Genomic DNA, 16,068 nt, shown 5'->3' on the forward strand with positions numbered 1-16,068 from the left:
ATTGAACAGAATCTGTTCCGGAAGTCCGTTCGACTTCCGAAAGATTTGGAAACCAAAGCACGGCTTCTGATTGGTTGCAGGAAGTTCCTGCAGCCAATCAGAAGCTGTGGAAGCCCCATCAGACGTTCGGGTTCCAAAGAACATTTGCAAACTGGAACACTCACTTCCAGGTTTGTGGCATTCGGGAGCCAAAACGTCCGAGTACCAAAGTGTTTGGGATCCAAGGTACGACTGTAAATACAAAATAATGGCAACGCTGATCACAGCAGAAAAAGAGAGAGGTGATGCGAGGCACGGCATTTTAAAAAGGCCCAGGAATAGTGATCTGGCCCAGGGATGTGGGAGAGATGCCGTTTTGCTTACATTTTAATAAGAAACAAATTCACACTTTTCAGATCAGTGTGTGAATCTAAACACAGCTGCCCTTCAACGTTCACAGTGCCTCAAATTTTGCAGTGTAGTCATCCAGGCAGACAATGTTTCTACAAAAACACATATATTGAAAAGGCATGCATTAGTAAAGTAACATACAAAAAGAACCTTTCCATTAGGGGAAATCACTTGCAAAAACGTGTATATTAGTTAAAGCTGGGTATAAAAACGTGTACATTATTTATTTATTGAATTTATATCCTGTCCTTTCTCCCCCAAAAAGGAGCCCAAAATATTAGGTGAAATTCATACTAAAATGCTGACAAATTTCCTTGAGGGTTTCTTCTTATCCAGTGACAAACAGATGCAGAAATGAATTTAAGACTGGTGGGGGAGGGAAACAGAGAGAGAAATGAAATTGAAAGCATTGTTCATTTCTCATTTCACTCCTTTATTTTGGCAGCTGGCTCAAATCCAGGACTCCAAAATGAAAGAGAAGGCATCTCAAGATCCTGGAAAGGGGTGCAGGTGTGGTGAAAATCTGGCTTTTATTTCCAGGAAATGCATTTTGGCCAATAGGTATTTCAAGGCCTTTTTATTTTCCAGAGGGTTAATTGAAAAACAGCCTGCAGCCACCCAGCCTGCGCTTGTTTCTTTTATCCCTTCTTTCCCCCCTCCATCCAATAAAAGCCCAATTGCTATCAGCAGTTTCCAGCTGATGCAGGTTGGGTGGTTTTGGGTGGAGTTAAATGCAGTTCCTCGCTCCGGCCTCCAAGTGTCAGGGTCAGAAGCGACTGGGCGAAAACCGCAGGCCTTCCGGAGAGAGCGCTGGGCTTGAGCCAAGGCCATCTCTGCTGGGGGAAAAAACCAAACAAAAATAAAGCCAACAAGCTCCAAGCTCCTTTTCCTAGGGCCTCTCCAGATAGCATTCCTGGCGCATTGCCTGGCTCCACCTCTGCCCACTGTGAGAACACCGCTTTGCTGTGTGGCTGCCTGCCCAGGGAAGCCAGGGACACGGCTGAAAGCTTTTTCTATCTGCATTGCTGAACTGTCAAGAGGAGTAGGGGACTGAGTGGTGCACGTCTGATTCAGCACTGAAGGCGCCATTGCTCAGTTGGGAAGGGAACGCCCCAGAGCCTACTTCAGTGACTGGGCACTGCCTGGCATCCTTTGGAGACCTTTCCAGTCAGAGGCTTCTGTGGGTAAGAGACTACTAGGGAGCCAGGGAGGGGGGAAGGAAGACTTGATGCTTTGAGCTATGGGAGGGGTCATGCTTTCAAACTGCTTATGTGGATGTCTCAGAGTTTAGGTCTCCTGCATGCATTTCAGACCTCCAGTCCCGGTGGGATTTAGCCTGGGAGAGCAAACCACACAGAGCATCACATGCTAATTTAAAGGTTTATTGTGCCCGCACCAAGTTTTAGACTTTCCTGGGGCGGGTTTCGCAGTCTTAGGGCTATTGCAACGAAAGCAACAAAATTGTCCCATTTTGCCTTGAAGGTTAACAGCTATATTCTTGTAGCACAAGCTTTTGTGCACCAGAAAACAAAGTCTTTAAGGCGCCACAAGACTCTTCGTGTCTGAAGTGCTGTTACTGGTTGGCAGATTCTCTCTCTACACCTGTGTGTGTGAGAGAAAGTAGGTTAAGAAATGCAGTGATAAGAGTAACTCCAAGGCATGTTTCTGTGAAGCTCAAATGTCTCCTAGTTTATTGCAGTGACCTTTCACAACAGCTGTTATTGGTGAGAACGCACAATGCCTCCAGACTTGTCGGTATTTTTGCAGGAGGGATTCAAGAGTATACTGCAACTTTTGGTTGGTGCAATTAAAAGGCATGAAGAGCTTTGTCGCCCTGGCATAACATAATCACTTTTTGAAAAAGGGTGGTTAGGAATGCATCGAAACGGATGGACAAAAGGCTGGTTGGGAAATAAATCGGAGCAAATGTTCCGTATTGACTGGCCGTAACAGTGTTAGCAGTAGAGACAACCCTGGTCTCAACTGAGTCCAAGATTAGTTAAATCAAACTTGCCAATAAATTCAGGTGCAGCAGGTTTCATGTCAGCAGAAGAGTATCGTCTGAAACTAGAATGTTATTTCACAGGTTTCTGAATGTTAGATGTAAGCCTGTTAACAAATCTTCCCTCATGACTTCCTTCTTTATATGTTGGTGTCTTGGTTCAGATAAGCCTTGCTCTCTACATTTACCATGCTGATTAAAGCCATAGGCCCTGTCTGAGGTTTTGATGATGAAATAATAATTTAACCTTGCAGCACAGGATTCCTGTGCGTGATACCCAGAAGTATGTCTTAATAGCATCAGTGGGGCTTATTTCCACATATATAGGATTGCAATCTTGAGCCCCAGACACACAATACATTTAAAACAGGATTATTCCCCCTTTAAACAGTCAAAGGTACCTCAAAAGTGAAGTTTGTTAATGCTGCTGTGAGAGTTTTTGGAGACCCCTTTTCCCCTCAGTCCCCTGGGAAAAGGAATTGACTGGCAACAGTAGTTCTCTGGCAACAGTAGTTCTGTGGCAACAGTAGTTCTGTGAGGGGAATAGGGGGTCTCCTAGCTGCTCTCAGCAACCTTTACAAACTACACTTCCCAAGATTCTTTGAGGGAAGCCATGGCTGTTAAAAGTGGTGTGATACTGCTTTAAAGGTACAGTACAGATACGGTTGGAGTTTGGATTAGCATGTTGTCCAAACCCGGGTTCATGGTTTAGCTCTCTCCAGATTAGCCATTAGTTATAACCGTGGTTTTTCTGCTACTGTGAAGAGAAGGTTTTCTTGTTTTTTTCACAGTCAAGTGGTATATGCATATTGTGAAACAAATAAATCATGAAATTAAAGTGCTAGGCCACATGGCTGCAACCACCATCTTCTTTATCCCTGATGAAGAATCGTTGAGATAACTGTCAGTTTCTGTTTTCTGCTTCTCATTTTTCCAGTCTTCAGTTCAGTTCTGTACTTCTCCATATCAGTTAGCCTTTTTAAAAAAAGAAGAAGAAAAAGGTCATGAAAATTCAGCAGCATTTTTGCGTGAACATCCTAATAAGCACATTTTTGTATGCAGTGGCTCTTAAGGAACTTATTTTTAGCAAAGTAATCTTCCCTGATTTAATGTGTTATTGTATGTCATAAGCATTTTTATGGAGACTACCCTAGTATAGGCATTTTTGTACACACTTCTTGGCTAGAGAACTGCATCGAAAACTTCTAAAAAGTGCAAATTTTGAAGGATAGCTGTACGCCTCTGGGCCCCGACATACATAATCCGAGGCAGGTCCCAGAAGCACTGGGTTCAAAGAAGATAACCACACCAGAGTCTGTAGATAGCCATGGGGCTCAAGGAGTGTGTTGCATCTGCACAGCTGCCTGCCCTTCTCAGCTGCCACTGCCCATCCTCATCTGCCTCTGTTTAAGCCCTGTGGGGAGGGCACTTTGCCCATGTCCCTCTCAAAAAACTGGCAATGGCCTTGGCAGGGGAAGCAGGGAGGGGCAACCAGAGTGACCACTTGTCAAAGAAAAGGACGCAGCAAACCAAAATGGAGAGAGGGAGGAAATGGAAGGAACCAACTTCTTGTTTCATTCCTGCCAAGGGGAAGGGCAGGCGGGCATCTCCGACCATGTGGCTTTGCCATACAGGCGATTTGCTGAGCGACTCTCAATGGAATAATGAAGTGTGGTGGCGTTAAGTGCCAGATGGAGATTTGCTAAGGAGGCAAAGAGTGTTAGGACTTCTAGCAAAGAGGGGGTTGGACTAGATGACCCCTGGGGGTCCCATCTAACTCTATGATTCTGCCTTGCTATGTGAGCTGGATAGCTACCAAACACAGGACCTTAGCTTGCTATGTATTTTTATTGATTTAGGGGGGGGGAAACTGCCCCTCCCTGCCCCCCCCCCCAGCTACGCCCATGTCATGAGTGCCCTTGAACTCTGATCATGGTTCTTGCGTGCCTGGATGCAGGGCTTTTTTTTCTAGAAAAAGAGGTGTGTGTGTGTGTGTGTTTGTGTAGAAAGCAATCTAATGTATAAAGGTGGCATTTACATTCATTGCCCAGCTCACTTTTTCCCCTGCGGCCCAGCCTATCATGGTCATGTGGCTCACCATCTGTGCTGCATATAGGTCTAAGGCTGTATCATCCCAAACGATAATACGAATAATACCCATATGGCTGGGTTTCCCCAGCCACTCTAGGCGGCTCCCAGCAAAATATTAAAATCACAGTAAAACATCAAACATTAAAAGCTTCCCTAAACAGGGCTACCTTCAGGTGTCTTTTAGAAGTCAGGTAGTTGTTTATTTCCTTGACATCTGATGGGAGGGCGTTTCACAAAGAGGGTGCCACTACTGAGAAGGCCCTCTGCCTGCTTCCCTGTAACTTGGCTTCTCGCAGGAAGGGAACTGCCAGAAGGCCCTGGGCGCTGGACCTCAGTGTCTGGGTAGAAAGATGGGGGTGGAGACGCTCCTTCAGTCCCATCTCCCCCCCCCACCCCAAAGAAATCTGGCAAAGTGTCGTTTGTTGAACATTTAAAGTGGTGTACTTAGTTAAACATGGAGTGCAGATGAGACCACAATGGCAGCAGCTGTCCAGGATTTCAGGCAACGATCTCACCCTCCCTGCCGATGCCGTTCAGGATCGAACCTGCAAATGCAGATGCTCTCCCATGAAGAGGTGGCCCTTCTGCTAGAATAAGATTCCTAAATTCGCAACCCAGGCTTGCTGCATGTAGTAGACTGCTTAACCCTCCCCGCCCCACAGAACACTGTTTGTTTGTTTGTTTGTTTGTTTGTTTGTTTGTTTGTTTGTTTTGTCTATTGCCCTATCCCCGTAGATCTCAGGGCGGTTCACAACATAAAATCACAATATATATATTTAAAAACCCAGAAGATGCATAATAAAAACAAAAACGACAACCCAATAATACACCCCCCCACCAAAACACATTTAAAAGGGCATTGGATGTCAGTCAGCCAAAGGCCTGGTTAAAGAGGAACATTTTCACCTGGTAAAGGTAAAGGACCCCTGACAATTAAGTCCAGTCGCAAACGACTCTGGGGTTGTGGCACTCATCGTGCTTTACTGGCTGAGGGAGCCGACGTTTATCCGCAGACAGTTTTTCCGTGTCATGTGGCCAGCATGACTAAGCTGCTTCTGGCAAAACCAGAGCAGCACACAGAAATGCCCTTTGTCTTCCCGCCAGAGTGGTACCTATTTATCTACTTACACTTTGACGTGCTTTCGAACTGCTAGGTTGGCAGGAGCAGGGGCCGAGCAACAGGAGCCCACCCCATCTCAGGGATTCGAACCACCGACCTTCCGATCGGCAAGCCCTGGTCTCAGTGGTTTAGACCACAGCGCCACCCACATCCCTTTCAGTTGGTACCTAAAGGTATATCATGAAGGCGCCGGCCAAACTCCCTGGGGAGAGCATTACACTAAAGAAAAAGCCCGTTCTCATGTTGCTACCCTCCTAAAGTAAATCTCCCACTGCTCTATCTTCCAGCAAAAAAAAAAAAGAGGAAAAAGTGCTATAATTAGTCTCACAACAGAAAGAATACTGCTTCGTTGGAGACTGTGGCATCTTTGGGATATATAGATTTATTTACACATACTGTATAATAATAATAATAATTTATTATTTATACCCCGCCCATCTGGCTGAGTTTCCCCAGCCACTCTGGGCAGCTCCCAATCAAGTGTTCAAAACAATACAGCATTAAATATTAAAAACTTCCCTAAACAGGGCTGCCTTCAGGTGTCTTTTAAAGATAGGATAGCTGCTTATTTCCTTCACATCTGAAGGGAGGGTGCTCCACAGGGCGGGTGCCACCACCAAGAAGGCCCTCTGCCTGGTTCCCTGTAACCTCACTTCTCACAATGAGGGAACCACCAGAAGGCCCTCGGCGCTGGATCTCAGTTCTGGGCTGAACAACCTGGGTATAAGATGGAGGGGCTCACAGCATTAACACCCCAACAGATCCTGCTTCTCCATTAGTCACAGCTCTAGATCCAGGACAGAGCAAGCAGGTCTCTGTGTCTCCAACTCCCAGCCCGCTTCCAGCTCAGTCACTTGTCGATAATCAAGCCTATCTCGGGAGTAACAGGCAACACTCCCAGGCACCCGGCTTGGTCTCCTGTTGACCTCCCTGGCTGCATTCCCAGCAAGATCCAGGCTAGGTCGCGATAGGCGATTCTTCTCAGCGTGAGAAGAACACACCCCCTCCCTCCTGCACTCCCGGCAGGGAAAAGGAGATAGACAGAAATGTTTTTACATGCTTTTATTTCTGTCTTTGAAGCATAACAGAAAACATGACTGCTCTCTTCAAGCTCCAGCAGTCGAGAGACAAACACCTCCTGTACTTCCTGTACAAGAGCAAGAGGAAGAGCTCATATTACACTCTGAGCTAATTCCGGTGCATTGCCCTGTGAATTTACTGTCCCTCTGTTTCCCACGTAACATAGCTCACATCCCTATGGCTACTGTTCTCCTAGCAGCTAGGACAGGGCCAGGTGGAGGGAATGCCCACCCATTAACCCAGAGGGCATCATTCCTTAGGGATAGCTCTTGCAACCTTGCCTATTCTTTGTGGGTGCTGATGAGGGCACTTTTAAGTGGTCAGCTGAGGTCATGGTCTTACAATGGAACTTCTCCCCAGTTAAAATCTGGCTGCTTTAAAGGAAGTAAAAAATAAAAATAAAAATGTCAGGGGATATGATTGCAGACCTCCTGCATCACACTGTTTGGCCCTTGTTCCTAGCCAGCTGTGTTGTGGATTCAGAGGACAGGGAAACACGGGTGGTTGCCTAGCAACAGCAGCGGAAAAACATGCCCCATTCTCTTCCAGGCCAGCCCTAAGAGGGTTGGGAGGGTGCCCTGCGGTCGCTAGGCAACAGCAAAAGGCTTCAGCTCCATCACCAACCTTTTGAGATGGAACTAATTTGGAATATACAGGGATTGAGCACTCTACAATCAAGGGGTGCACACATTTTATGAAAGAGGATTAAAAACCGAGATTAAAATTTGCGTCCTCCGCCTAGTTGGCAAGACCAACTTTGCAGAACGTAAAATGGCTGAGTTTTGAGTTCACAGAGGGATTCGATGCTGCCTCTTTTTAGGCCTCAGGCAGAATTGGGAGTGCCTAGTTCCCTACTATAAACAGTAATTATCTCACATGTGATGTAATGTTAGGCAGATTGGATTCAGACTGTGGATAGCAGGCATGCATACTTTAAGTCTCCAGGGGTGGTCAAACGACGGAGATCTTGTTAAACTCAACTGAGTCAGGAATGGTATTTCCTTTTATCGTCTGTGACGGATGTCTTCTAGAGCCTCCCAACTTTAGGTATTTATTATACCCCGCCCTTCAACAAGATTTACATGTAAGCTGCTGTTCACTCAGTCTCGGTGTTCGTTCTCTCTCTCTCTCTCTCTCTCTCTCTCTCTCTCTCTCTCGCACGCACACACACACACACACACACACACCACTAGCAAAATACAGTGGTACCTCGGGTTACATACACTTCAGGTTACACACTCTGGTAACCCAGAAATAGTACCTTGGGTTAAGAACTTGGCTTCAGGATGAGAACAGAAATTGCGCAGCGGCAGCAGGAGGCTCCATTAGCTAAAGTGGTGCTTCAGGTTAAGAACAGTTTCAGGTTAAGAACGGACCACCGGAATGAATTAAGTACTTAACCTGAGGTACCACTGTAAGGTTAAGAATAGCAGGGAATGTTGTATACCACCATGATGTATTTTTTTTTTAAATGGCTTGGTGATTTATTATATATATATATATATATATATATATATATATATATCCTGAAATAATTAAGTAAATAAACTACCATATGCCAAGTCAGCCCATTGGTCCATTTAGCTCCATTATGTCTACACTGACCGGCAGCAGCTCTTCAGAGTTTCAGGTGGGGTTCTGCCCCAGCCCTACCCAGAGACGCCAGGGGTCGAGCCTGGGACTGCCTGAATATAAATCATATGCTCTGTCACATAGCTAATTTCCCTCTCATAGGAGCCTGCTTTATACTGAGTCAGGCCACTGGCCCATATAGCTCAGTACTGTCTATGCTGACTGGCAGCAGCTTCTGAACTTTCATTACAACGGGTCGCATCCACAACATAAATTTAAAGTGCATGGCTTTCCCCAAAGAATCCTGGGAGCCGCAATTTGTTAAGGGAAGTATCCCAGCATTCTTGGGGCAGAGGGAACTGTGTGCTTAAAATACAGTGGTACCTTGGTTCTCAAACACCTTGGTGCTCAAACAACTTGGAACCCAAACACTGCAAACCCGGAAGTAAGTGTTCCGGTTTGCGAACTTTTTTCAGAAGCCGAACGTGCTCTGCTTTGAGTGTTACACTTCTGTTTTGAGTGCCACACTTCCGTTTTGAGTGTTACACTGAGGTCTGTCTGCTTTTGCTATTTATTTTGCGGCTCTTTTTGTTTTGTTTTTGTTTTTTAAAAAATAATATTTATTAAAGTTTTAAAAGTTACAAAAGGAAAAGAAAGAGAATTAAACATAACAAAACAATACAAAACAATGTTTTGTTTTTGTGACTGTGTGGAACCCAGTTCAGCTACTTATTGATTGATTGTGTGACTGCAGTATATTGTATATTATTTATTGCTTTCATTTTATGGATCAATGGATAGTAAAATTCTTGTTAAATTGCTATTCTAGGGGTTGTTTTTTAAAGTCTAGAACGGATTAATCCATTTTGCATTACTTTCTACGGGAAAGCGCATCTTGGTTTTGGAACGCTTTGGTTTTGGAACAGACTTCTGGAACGGATTAAGTTTGAGAACCAAGGTACCACTGTACAGTGGTACCTCGGGTTACATATGCTTCAGGTTACATACGCTTCAGGTTACAGACTCCGCTAACCCAGAAATATTACCTCAGGTTAAGAACTTTGCTTCAGGATGAGAACAGAAATTTTGCTCCGGCGGCACGGCAGCAGTGGGAGGCCCATTACCTAAAGTGGTGCTTCAGGTTAAGAACAGTTTCAGGTTAGGAACGGACCTCCGGAACGAATTAAGTACTTAACCTGAGGTACCACTGTATGTGGTATGGATTTGACTACAGTCATACCTCGGGTTGTGAACACTGTGGGTTGTGCGTTTTCGGGTTACGGATGCGCTGAACCCGGAAGTACCGGAATGAGTTACTTCCGGGTTTCGGGACATGTGCAGAAGCACCAAATCGTGCTTTGTGCATGCACAGAAGTGCCAAATCGCGTCATGCGCATACGCAGCGCTGCTGGTTGTGAACGTGCCTCCTGGATGGATCACATTCGCAACCCGAGGTTCCACTGTACAGTTTTAGCCTAGAATATACAGTTGCTTACTTCAGAGCCCAATCGGACTAAATTCCCTCTATTTCCAGTGTTGGAGCTATGAGAGCTGTTGTTTATGTTGTCAAAAACACAGCACCCAGGCACAAGATGGGAGCACCAGCAGGCTTGGGGAAATCTTGAGACTGTGCAGAAGTACCCCGAGAAACCAGTTTATCCTGAAGATTGATCCTTCCCAGTTACTCCACCAGGTCCAGACTTTGCCTTGGATACCAGCTGTCAACACCTATTGACAGCAGGACTCTCCCTTTGGGTGCTGACTCAGGCTCAGTCAATTTCGCACATGTGGTGAGACATAATCCGCTTTCTAAACTGCTCAAACCAGAATGCATAGTTCATTGAAAGCGAGCAGTTTGTATAGACCTTAAGTAAAGACACAGAGCTTCTACAGTTTCAGTATTCTGTCCTAGGCTGCCTGTACACCATACACTTAAAACTAAGAATTCTGGAAACTAAACTAGGTGCCAGGAATTATAGTTCTGCAGGGGGTAAACTATAGTTTCCGGAATCAGGAGGATCCTAAAACAATCCAAAAAGGGGCTTGGGCCCTTTTAACTCATTTTTATTTACCTGCTCTTCACCCTAAGGTCCCACGGCAGGTTACAACATTTAAAACACATTTTAAAAACAGTTTAAAACACTCCACACCACAACATTTTGTTCTAAGTGAGCACCTCCCATATTTTTCTATAATAATATCAAGTGCCTTTATTGCCAGGGTGGATAAAAATCAATGATTTTTTTTTAAAAAAAAAATCAGATTCTTTTATTCAAATTGGATTGTTTTTAATTTAAATCAGATTTTTAAAATAAAATGCTTTTGGAGGAAAAATATTTCTAAAGACAGTTTTCTATTTGTTACATTATAGTCCAAAGGCTATTCATCAGGAAATAAGGATTTGCTTAAAATTTTTCATGTGTGCTAAAACTCAGTCTACGTTTTTTTTGGGTTTTTTAATTGGTTAACCACATTGGTTAACAAACATGGATCCATATGCTATAATGTTATTGTTTTAGTTAAATAAACAGTTTAAATTGTTATTAAGGAAATGATTGTTTTTCTCCTTCCAATAAAAGTACAGCAGAAAAGTTGCCCAAATATAAACAAAAAAAATTCCTTCCAGTAGCACCTTAAAGACCAACTAAGTCAGTTCTTGGTATGAGCTTTCGTGTGCATGCACACTTCTTCAGATACACAGTGTGCATGCACACGAAAGCTCATACCAAGAACTGACTTAGTTGGTCTTTAAGGTGCTACTGGAAGGAATTTTTTTTGTTTTGACTATGGCAGACCAACACGGCTACCTATCTGTAACTGCAAATATAAACAGTTAGCTTATTAAACCTCACAATAATTTCATAATTATCTGTCTATTTCTAATAATATAATCAAATCAGAATTTTTTGTAAGAACTACTCTGAAAATTTATAATTCCAAAAATGAAACCTTCCTCTTGTTGTAAATATTAAGATTATACCAGCAAGAATGAGTCTTTCTGAAAAAAAAAAAAGATTTAAATCAAATCCACCTTGTTTGTTGTAACCTTGTGCATTTCGTTCATCTCATTCATGGAGAAAATCTAAGATTTTAATCCTCCACATTCTAGTTAAGAAGAGCTCTCGGGTGACGGGTGATATGAACGCCTCTTGCTGTGACCCCCTATTGCTGCTGCCAGAGTCATCAGGGCTGGGCAAGATGGTCTGATTCAACATCAGGCAACAAGATACAACCCTAAAAAGTAGGCTATCGCCTGCAAATAAGGTTGCCAACTTTTAAAAGCGGTGCTTTAAAAACAGCCTTGGCACTCGGTGCCATAAATAGACATTCCTACACCTGAGACAAGCTCTCTGAACTCTTCACCCCCTTCGGCCGGAACCAATGCTGGGTTAAGGCACATAGTCATGGGCTTTTTAAAGATATTACAGTGGTACCTCTGGTTACGTACTTAATTCGTTCCGGAGGTCCGTTCTTAACCTGGAACTGTTCTTAACCTGAAGCACCACTTTAGCTAATGGAACCTCCCACTGCTGCCGTGCCGCCAGAGCACAATTTCCTGAAGCAAAGTTCTTAACCTATTTCTGGGTTAGCGGAGTATGTAACCTGAAGCATATGTAACCTGAAGCATATGTAACCCGAGGTACCACTGTACTGAGGAAATGCTGTTGAAGCTGCTTAGGCAAGACTGCTCCTGTTGAGAGGTGCTTGCGAGTAACCCCTGCTGGCTGCTGCCACTGTTTGATGTCATGCCCCCCCCTCCCCAATTTTATCCTTCTTGACAAAGCTGAATGTGCTACGCTGGGTTAGGCTGCGGGTGTGGCCTGCTGCCCTGACTAAGCCTCTGAGAAAGCTGACGTCTAGCTTTTTAAATCTACTATCTGGAAAGCTTTATATATTTAGTAGGCTCATTTTGCTTTCTTCATTCAAGGAGATCAGGGAGGCTTAAACCGGGGGGTCTTTTAGAACCAGAGAGCCACATTCTCTTGTGGGCAAGATTCTGGGCGCCACATGTCTGTGGTGGGCCAGGCCAGAGGCAAAAGTGAGTAGAGCAGTGAATGCAGTTTTTACTTTGGTACATTAAACTATCTTCTATACACACCTCTGTGTCCTCGACCCAGACAAGCATGAGGCATTATCAAAGACATATTCCAGCCAGGCAAAAACATCTGGGGCATGAAGCAAGACGAGTGCAGGGTATGGCCTGGGGAATATGCTAAGGGACGGACAGAGGCCTGGAAAGCTGCATTTGACCCATGGACCTGAGGTTCTTCCCATTGTTGTTGTTTAGTTGTTTAATCGTGTCCCACTCTTCGTGACCCCACGCCACAACTCGTGACCAGAGCACGCCAGGCACTCCTGTCTTCCACTGCCTCCCACAGTGTGGTCAAACTCATGTTTGTAGCTTCGACAACACTGTCCAGCCATCTCGTCCTCTGTCGTCCCCTTCTCCTTGTGCCCTCCATCTTTCCCAACATCAGGGTCTTTTCCAGGAAGTCTTCTCTTCTCATGAGGTGGCCAAAGTATTGGAGCCTCAGCTTCAGGATCTGTCCTTCCAGTGAGCACTCAGGGCTGATTTCCTTCAGAATGGAAAGGTTTGATCTTCTTGCATTCTTCCCATAGATATCTTTTATCACAACAACCTCTTGAGGTGGGATAGACTCAAAGATCGTGGCCCAGGGTCTCCCCATAAGCTTCAAGAACACTGAGCGCCAGAGGAATTGTCGTAGCTCAGTAGCGCAGCACATGCTTTGGGCTGGGGAAAACTGAAATTCTTACCTTGAATTCCTCTTCCCGGGCTTCATTGAAGGCATTCCTAGTACAGTGGTACCTCGCTTTTTGAACGTAATCCGTTCTGGAAGTCCATCTGAGTTCCAAAACGTTCAAAAACCAAAAGCCTCAAAACGGAAAACTCAAAACAGAAGCCGCGTTTCCTGTTTGACTTCCGAGGCGTGTTCGAAAACCGAGGCATTTATTTCTGGGTTTTTGGCATTCGAGTTCTGAAACGTTTGACTATGGAGGCGTTCGAAAACTGAGGTACCATTGTATGCAGAAAACAAAGGGAAGATGGATGGGTGGTCAACAGTTTCTTGGGCTGGGAAAAACTCCTTTTTGAAACCCTGTAGAGACCGCTGGTCAGAAGAGACCAGGGCTTGGGGGATCTTCAGCCCTCCAGTTGCTGTTGGACTCCAACTCCCAACAGCCTCAGCAGTCATGACTAATAGTCAAGAATGATGGGAGTTGTAGTTCAGCAACATCTGGTGGGCCAAAGTTTCCCTCGATAGACGATACTGCGCTAAATGACTGGAGTTGTTCAATGGGTGGAGACTTCAGCCAGGATCTCTTGCATTCTAATCTGACCCTCTAACCACTACTGCACGGTGCTGGCTCATCTTTAATTATTCCACGCTGAAAGGAAAACATTACATAATGATAATTACAGGTATTAAAATAATATTATTACAGCATGATCTTTGATGCCTGTTGCCCCCAGAAAGGGTTGCACCCAGGAGAAGTGTCCTCAACGCCCCACCTAGCTGTGTACTTCTTCACACGGTGTGTAATTAACTTGTGGGACTCACCGCCACAAGATGAGGCAATATATTCATTATTATTATTATTGCATTTATATCCTCCACAGTACTGGGAGGTAGTTTGACTGAGAGGAAGCAACTGGCCCAAGCCCACCTAGTGAGCTTCATAGCTGAATGGGGGGGCGGGTTCCACCTGGTCTCCCAGGTCCTAGTCCAACACTCTAACCACTACACCACTCTGCCTCTGCTGTCATGGCTTCCCCCCAAAAAATCCTGAGCACTTTAGTTGAGAGTTGTCAGGAGACCCCTCACTGAAAAGTGGATGAATGGCTGATGGTATAGGTAAAGGTAAAGGTAAAGGTACCCCTGCCCGTACGGGCCAGTCTTGACAGACTCTGGGGTTGTGCGCCCATCTCACTCAAGAGGCCAGGGGCCAGCGCTGTCCGGAGACACTTCCGGGTCACGTGGCCAGCGTGACAAAGCTGCATCTGGCGAGCCAGAGCCGCACACGGAAACGCCGTTTACCTTCCCGCTGGTAAGCGGTCCCTATTTATCTACTTGCACCCGGAGGTGCTTTCGAACTGCTAGGTTGGCAGGCGCTGGGACCGAGCAGCGGGAGCGCACCCCGCCGCAGGGATTCGAACCGCCGACCTTTTGATCGGCAAGTCCTAGGCGCTGAGGCTTTAACCCACAGCGCCACCTGCGTCCCAGGCTGATGGTATAAGCACCTCTCAAATCAAAATGACTACATGATGAATGAATTGGGATAATTAAAAATAATATAATTATAATAATGAATGTAACCACTCATAATCATCATCATCAATAAATAATAGTGGTCATGCTCTTTGTCATGTAACTATCCCAGAACAAATGCCCAATAAACACAGATAAGAGCTTAGCATTGCCCACACTGACTTGCAGCAGCTCTCCCAGGCCTACCTCAAATCAATCAAAATAAGCTTTACTGTACTAGCCAAAGGCCATGACAAAACCATGCAAACACTGTCAGGAAAAGAAATATCTATATAACTATACAACTGTATATAAAAAGCAGAGCCGCTGCCTGAACCAACCCAATCATAAAATGCAGATGTACGTGTAGATTAGGGACTTCACAAAGCATGCGATGTTTTCCTATTTATATCTTACAGTTTACTGCAGTTTTGTCCAGGTAGTTCTTCCTGATGCTGATCCCCGGACTGTCCGTGGACCAGATTTAGAAGGCGATTGGGCCGGATCCGGCCCCTGGGCCTTAGTTTGCCTATCCATGCATTAGCAGAACTGAGCAGCCACAGAACCCTCTCCTACCTGGAGTTGCCAAGGATTAAACCTGAGAGCTTCATCCATGCAAGGCAGGTCCTCTTCCACTGACCCATGGATTTCCCCCCAATAAATATCCATTAGACTGAGTTGCTCCATCTATCTTAGGATTGTCAACACTGATTGGTTCCCCGGGGTTTCAAACCGGGAATCTCTCCTAGCCCTACCTGGAGATGGAAACCAGGGATTGGACCTAGGACCTTCTGCTTGCAAAGCACTGAGCTAAAAGGCTTCCCCCAAAAGAACATAAGGCAGCTTTCTATGTCCACTTGCCTTTTTAAAGGTGCCACAACAACAAGGCTCTGTTTTCAGGGCAAACCCCCAAGAGGTGATATTAAGAGATGTTCGCAGAGGAACAGGCCTGACACCCCAAACTAATAATAGCTGCCTTGCCTGCTTTATGTTAAGAGGGAAGGAGCGAAGGAGAAGGTGGGGCTGGTGAGAGAGGCTGTCTAAACTTGGCTCTCCATTGGGGCTTGTCTGTCCCACTAGGGTGAAGTCAGCTGTTTCAGCCCAGATTCTCCAGGGCTGTTTCACCCTCTCCAAAAATACGGCTTTGCAGGGCACGCATTGCAACACCAGCAGCAGCACTAAAGCGCTTATAAATAGAGGGCAAGCAGCTGCCTGGAACTTCAGAGAAGTTTCGTGGCTCTTACGAAAGAGGTTTATTTAAGCTCCTGTGTGAGCAACAGGAGAGGGAGTTTTTTAATCAGGAGAGCGCAGCAGCCAGGTGCTTTTGCATTTCAACCTTGCGGCCAAAGGATTGCTCGCCGCCTCTCCGGAATTCAAAAGCAAACAGGAGCTCCTCTGGTTTATTTCTCAGCGTTGAAGAGGTGCTTTCTCATTTCAGATTTGCGGACAGGAACATTTTCATTTTGGGTGCTTTAAAAGCGGGGAAGTATCCAGGTATCGAACCAGGACCTTTGAAGCTGAAATTTCACATACAGCACTTGAGTGAT

General features: G+C 45.3%; 1 protein-coding gene and 1 long non-coding RNA gene across 5 annotated transcripts in view; one reads left to right on the forward strand and one right to left on the reverse strand.

Annotated features, from left to right (window-relative positions):
- Positions 1-1,158: 1,158 nt before the first annotated feature.
- HSPB8 (heat shock protein family B (small) member 8) overlaps positions 1,159-16,068 on the forward strand; it is a 30,236-nt gene continuing 15,326 nt past the window's right edge. The window contains exon 1 of one of the 4 annotated variants that reach the window (XM_083717759.1): positions 1,159-1,574. The gene's annotated coding sequence lies outside the window, so the exon portion shown is untranslated. Of the gene's footprint in view, positions 1,575-7,581; positions 7,731-15,564; positions 16,016-16,068 lie in introns of those variants that run through there. The other 3 variants (XM_083717761.1, XM_083717760.1, XM_083717758.1) reach the window with 3 other exon arrangements.
- Positions 1,757-2,878, reverse strand: LOC310834312. Its single transcript, XR_014559177.1, has 2 exons — positions 2,794-2,878; positions 1,757-1,992 (listed from the first exon to the last, which is right to left on the reverse strand). It is a non-coding gene; the product is annotated as an uncharacterized lncRNA (long non-coding RNA).

Source organism: Podarcis gaigeae (assembly GCF_964106915.1).
Source record: "Podarcis gaigeae genome assembly, chromosome: 16".
Classification (NCBI taxonomy): Eukaryota; Metazoa; Chordata; class Lepidosauria; order Squamata; family Lacertidae; genus Podarcis; species Podarcis gaigeae.